The sequence below is a fragment of the Lactuca saligna genome, chromosome 4, assembly GCF_052625555.1.
Source record: "Lactuca saligna cultivar CGN05327 chromosome 4, ASM5262555v1, whole genome shotgun sequence".
NCBI classification, from domain to species: domain Eukaryota; kingdom Viridiplantae; phylum Streptophyta; class Magnoliopsida; order Asterales; family Asteraceae; genus Lactuca; species Lactuca saligna.
The window spans coordinates 27,479,234-27,485,177 of NC_136420.1; the positions used below are offsets into that span (position 1 = coordinate 27,479,234).

Consider the following 5,944-nt stretch of genomic DNA (forward strand, 5'->3'; position numbering starts at 1 on the left):
ATCTTCATATTTAGGTTCACTAAATTTTTTGATTTAGTTAATTAATTAATCTTTTGAAAAATTCAAATCATTTTTTCTTACTGTGCTTCGATGCATCTACCACCAAAGACAAAATCAGCCCACTGTTGATCAAACAAAGACAGCTTAACCACGCGGTCTATTCTCAAGTCTCGACCCTATAAATCTCTCCTTCGTCCTTTTATTTTCGATTCATCCCACATTCATCGTATTTCATAATTCAGTGAAAACTATTTCTCAAATGGATTCTCGACATATTTCTACAGCCATCTTCTTCTTGCTCTTTCTCTCAGTTACTAACCACACACCCTGCAACGCACAGTTATCTTCTACCTTCTACGACGCTACATGTCCCACTGCACTCCGTACAATCAGAACCACCATCAGAACAGCCATATCTCGTGAACGTCGCATGGCGGCTTCCCTCCTTCGTCTCCATTTCCACGACTGCTTCGTTCAAGGTTGTGACGCATCGATCATGTTGGAGGACGGGCCTTCGATAGTAGGAGAAAGGAATGCGTTGCCTAATAAGGGTTCTGTAAGAGGCTACGAAGTGATAGACGCTGCAAAATCTGAGGTGGAGAAACTATGTCCCGGAGTTGTATCTTGTGCAGACATACTGACGGTGGCCGCCCGTGATGCATCAGAAATGGTTGGTGGTCCGTCATGGTCGGTGAAGCTCGGAAGAAGAGATTCCACCACCGCTAGCCTTGTTCTAGCGGAGACCAGTCTTCCTAGCTTTAAAGCTCCGCTCGATTCACTTATTTCCACCTTCAAAGATAACGGACTTAACGCAAGGGACATGGTTGCTTTATCAGGAGCTCATACAATTGGACAAGCTCAATGCTTCTTGTTTCGTGACAGAATATACAGCAATGGATCAGATATTGATGCCGGATTTGCTAGCACACGTAGACGTGGTTGCCCTGTAAATGATGGAAACGGCAATCTGGCACCATTAGATTTGGTGACACCGAATTCGTTTGATTACAATTACTTCAAGAATCTGATACAAAAGAAGGGTCTTCTTGAATCGGATCAGGTGCTTTACAGTGGTGGGTCCACAGACAGCATAGTTACTGAATACAGCAACAATCCTTCCAAGTTCAAGTCGGAGTTTGCAGAAGCGATGGTGAAGATGAGTGAGATCAGGCCGTTAACGGGTCAAGAAGGAGTGATAAGGAGGATATGTGGTGCTCTTCCCTAAGCTACCTGGTTCATTTAGTCCCCGGTTCTTGTATTTCTCTATGAAAACTGTACTTGTAGTCATATTCATTCATTTATTCTATTCTTTTAAGTGTAAAGAAATATAAAAGTTTATGAGTATTCTCAACGGTTAAGATTTAATTATTTATCACCACTTTTAATGCAATATATATAGTTATACAATTCTTCTCGCGATCTATTAGTACAACAGGATCTTAAAGGGGTGAGTAAAACTAAATCCGAAAACCGAAAAAAGTCGAAACCGAAAGATAAACCAATGGTTGGGATTTATGTTTTTCAAAAATTGAAAATTTTGGTTTAGGTTCGGTTACGTAAATATAAGAAACTGAGAAAAACCGCACCGCACCGATGTTTATATATAACTCCTTTTTTATATATTTGTATATAAATCAACATAAATAAATTACAAGTATCATATGGTGTCGTGGTGGAGACGAGCCAGTATTTGGAATAGGTAGTTGCACCGGGTCAGATGTTGGCAAGATCGGGTGCATTAGGTGGAGCTTTCGTATGTTGCATAGTGTTCGGATTAGGTGTGGTGGAGTTTCCATATGTGGCATAGTGTTCTGATTAGGTGTGGTGGAGTCATCGCAAATCCCACAGACAGACGATAGTGGTTTGGGAATAGGAATAGGCACCGGTGGCTGAGGAGTAGGCGCTAGAAAATCACATGAGTTTAGAGGAACATCTTCCAAGAATGAGTGCAATGGTAAGGCGGTGAGAGGTGCATCCTTAGGAGAAGAACCAAATGGAAAACACGACTCATCGAAATCGGGCATGACGAGTGATAAAAAAAAAAATACGAAACGATACCGGATCGAGGCATTGGTAGCCTTTCTATTGCGTGTTGTACCCAATAAAAACACGCGGAATGCTTCAGGGAGATAGTTTGTATTCTGAGTAGTCACATAATGTAACACCGTAAATTTCAAAACAAATTTTTCAATTTTCTTCTAAAACATAATTCGATAAATTCATCAAACAACCATATTAATTATCCAATATAGGTCAATACAAAATCCCAAGATCACAATGTAAAAACTCCAAGTGTGTGTGTACGGATCAAGTCGGCGCCTTCCCGCGGTCGTCACTAGTACCTGAAACAATAACATCAAACACTGTAAGCACAAAGCTTAGTGAGTTCCCCAAAATACCACGTTTAACACATAATAGCCACTCGAGGCTATAACTCTGTGGGTCCGTGCACCCAAACTTTATGAACCCTCAGGTTCTAACTCTGATAAACATGCACCACATAAATCACAAAAAATAATGCAGTACAACACATAACATACATAGCATACAATACTCTATCACATAACTCTGGTTACCTACTCAAGGTAAGGTATAGTGAGAAGACTCACCTCGCGTATCTCGGTATCTCACGAATCCTGGAAATCCCTCGTGCTCGATCCTCCGAGCTCTAATCCTCCTATAACATCATATGTCTCTAATTAACACTTTATATCTCTAAGGTTGACTATCCCTAAGAAGTCAACACAGGTCAACTCTGGTCAACGGTCAACGGTCAACGGTCAACTTTGACCGGACTCGGCGAGTGCTACGGCGACTCGGCGAGTCTAGACGTTTTCACCACCCTCCGAAATTCCCTTCCTACACGTCGAGTATTCCCCCCTTTTACTCGACGAGTTTCACCTGGAAGAATCGCGGGGCCACCCCGACTCAACTCGCCGAGTCTCAAGAACAACTCGGCGAGTCCCAGTTTGACTCAGTCCACTCGTCATCCCTCTCCAACTCACCCTGACTCACTGAGTCTACCCATGACTCGATTGGACCACTCACCGAGCAATCCCAAGGCAATCTTCAAACTACTCGCCGAGTCTGATGAACAGACTCGGCGAGTCCATGCCATGCAACCACTCCAACTTGCTTCTAAGGTCAGATCTGCTTCCAAAATCTATAGATCTGGCCTCCCTAGACTGATTCATCACGTAAAGCTTCTATCTTGGTGCCCATAACACACCCCATGTCTCATAAATGGAGTTTTGACCTAAGGCATGAGGATTCCAATCCAAAGCCTCCATTGATTCCCAAAAAGCTTGGGTAAAGGGACACTCTGGACCTCTAAGGGTCCAGATCTATGGTTCAAACCTCATAAGGGACCAAGAGGACACTAGATCTTGCCACAAAAGGGTTCAACAAACCCTAAATCTAGATAAACAACAACAAGGAAGAAGATAACTCGAAATTATTACCCCAATAGTGATGCTCTGGACTCCAAACCCACAGAAGTGGCTCCTCTTGCTTTCCCTTGGCTAGTTCTTCTCCTTCCTTGCAACAATGACACCTCCAAGATCAATAATGGCCTCCTACTTAGCTCCAAATGCTCACACTCGATTAGGGTTTCACTCAAGGGACTGGTGAGCACAAATGACGGCCATTAGGCCCTTTAAATAGGTCTCAAACCCGAGAAATTAGGGTTTCATTACACAGCGCTGACTCGCCGAGTCCATATCCTGGACTCGCCGAGTCCAGGCGCGATCCCGCGTCCAGATCCGCGTCCCTACTCGGCGAGTCTGAGCTCTAACTCGCCGAGTCCCCTCTCAAATCACCAAAAACACAATATATAAGATACCTGAAAAATCCGGCTTTTACACATAAATAAGGGTACATCCTAACCCCAAACGGTAGAAAATTCTCATATGAGGGTATCCATTCAAATAAAACTTCAAACGGGTACCACATGGAAAGCACTTTGGAGGGAAGTCGATTGATTATGTGAACCACAAAGCTAAAAGCATGAACCCAATAAGATGTTGGAATGTGTTCGTGAAACATCATAGCAAGCCCAGTTTCAGCAATGTGGCGATGCTTGCGTTCAATTCGCCCGTTTTGTTGCGGGGTATATAAATACGAAATTTGATGAAATATGCCATGCTGGTTTAGTAATGCTTTAACATTGCGATTTAAAATTTCCGTACCCCGATCACTTTGAAAAACCTTAATGTTGGATGACAATTGATTTTGAACAAATTTAATAAACATGGCAAAAATAACATGGAAGTTTAACTTGGAATTGAACGGGTATAGCCACGTGTATCGAGAAAAATCATCCATAAATATAACATAATCGCGACAGGAGTCAACCGAGTTAACCGGTGATGGGCCCCAAAAGTCACAATGGACCACATTCAATACATGTAAAGCACATTTATTATTATTATTATTATTATTATTATTATTATTATTATTATTATTATCATCATCATCATTATCATCATCATCATCAAATGGTTAACAGAGAGATTTACCAAGTTGACATGGTGTAACCGATTTTGGTAAAATAGAAGAAACACATAATTCAAAACAGAAATTGTGTCAAATGACACATGCCCCAATCTAGAGTGCCAAAGTTCAAAAGGCGCCTTGGATCTGGTCCTAGAAAAAACGCATAAGCCTTCATTGAGGATGATAGCACATAAACTCCATGATCATATCTTGTGTGATCTAGAATTTGCTTTGCTGCTCAATCCTGAATAGAACAATAAGATTTGGAGAAAAGCACATCTATATCATTTTCATACGTTAGTTTACTAATTGAAAAAAAAATGGTAAGGTGCGGGACCACCATAACATCATGCAGATGAATACCATTAGCAAGTGTGGAAGTCCCAACATGAGAGATAGGAAAAGAATTACCATTTCCAAATTGAACTAAGCCATCACAACCATAATTATCGGGTTGCGAAACTGAACCCGCGGAAGAAACCATATGATCGGATGCACTAGAATCAACATATCAATCTGGACCAGGAGCATTTAGATGACATTTTGCAAGAAAAGCTTTTGCAAAATCACGTTCATTTGTGGGAGATTGTGCAACAAAGGTGGTGAGTTAAGAGAACATATTTTCATAATGGCCATTTTGGCGACACGGTTAGCAGTAAGGAAAGCAGCGGCCACAATCACAGCACTGCAAAAGTTACGACCACACCTCATCGACCACAACCGCCGAAATAAGACGATGTTGATGCAGTTTCTGCCGAGAAAGCCACGGTGGTGCTTGGAGGTCCATGGATCAAGTGGAGAAACATTATGTTCCCATCGGCTTGAGCAAGTAAATCATGAAAGGCTTGAGGTGTACAGGCACGAACGGCTTTGGAAAAGGTCTCAAAAGAGCCGCCAAGACCGCAAAGGAACCAATAATTTTTTTTGGGATTCATCAACCGCATCACCAATGGTCGCAAGACGGTCACAAATCGCCTTAAATTTCTCACCAAAATCTGAGATAGTTGAGGTACCTTTGGAGAGAAGACGAAGTGGATCACATAGATTTTGAACACGTTCCATGGAAGAATTTCCATATGTGGCTTCAAGTTCCACCCAGATAGAAGTTCATGAGGAGTTGGGTACTAAACTGCATTTTAGTACCGCATATCATCCCCAGACAGACGGCTAGAGTGAGCGGACGATTCAGACGCTTGAAAACATGCTTCGAGCATGTGTGTTGGATTTCAGGGGTAGCTGGGATGCGTATTTACCCTTGGCGGAGTTTTCCTACAATAACAGCCACCATTCGAGCATCGGTATGCCGCCCTTTGAGCTGTTGTATGGTAGGAGGTGTCGGACCCCCATTTGTTGGGGTGAGGTTGGGCAGAGAGTGATCGGCAGTACAGAGATCGTGATTCAGACGATAGAGTAGATACAGTAGGTCAGACAGAGGTTATTGACCGCCCAG

At 42.4% G+C, this 5,944-nt stretch overlaps 1 pseudogene; it reads left to right on the top strand.

Annotated features, from left to right (window-relative positions):
* Positions 1-224: 224 nt before the first annotated feature.
* On the top strand, positions 225-1,374 carry LOC145041429 (lignin-forming anionic peroxidase pseudogene; annotated as a pseudogene).
* Positions 1,375-5,944: the final 4,570 nt, after the last annotated feature.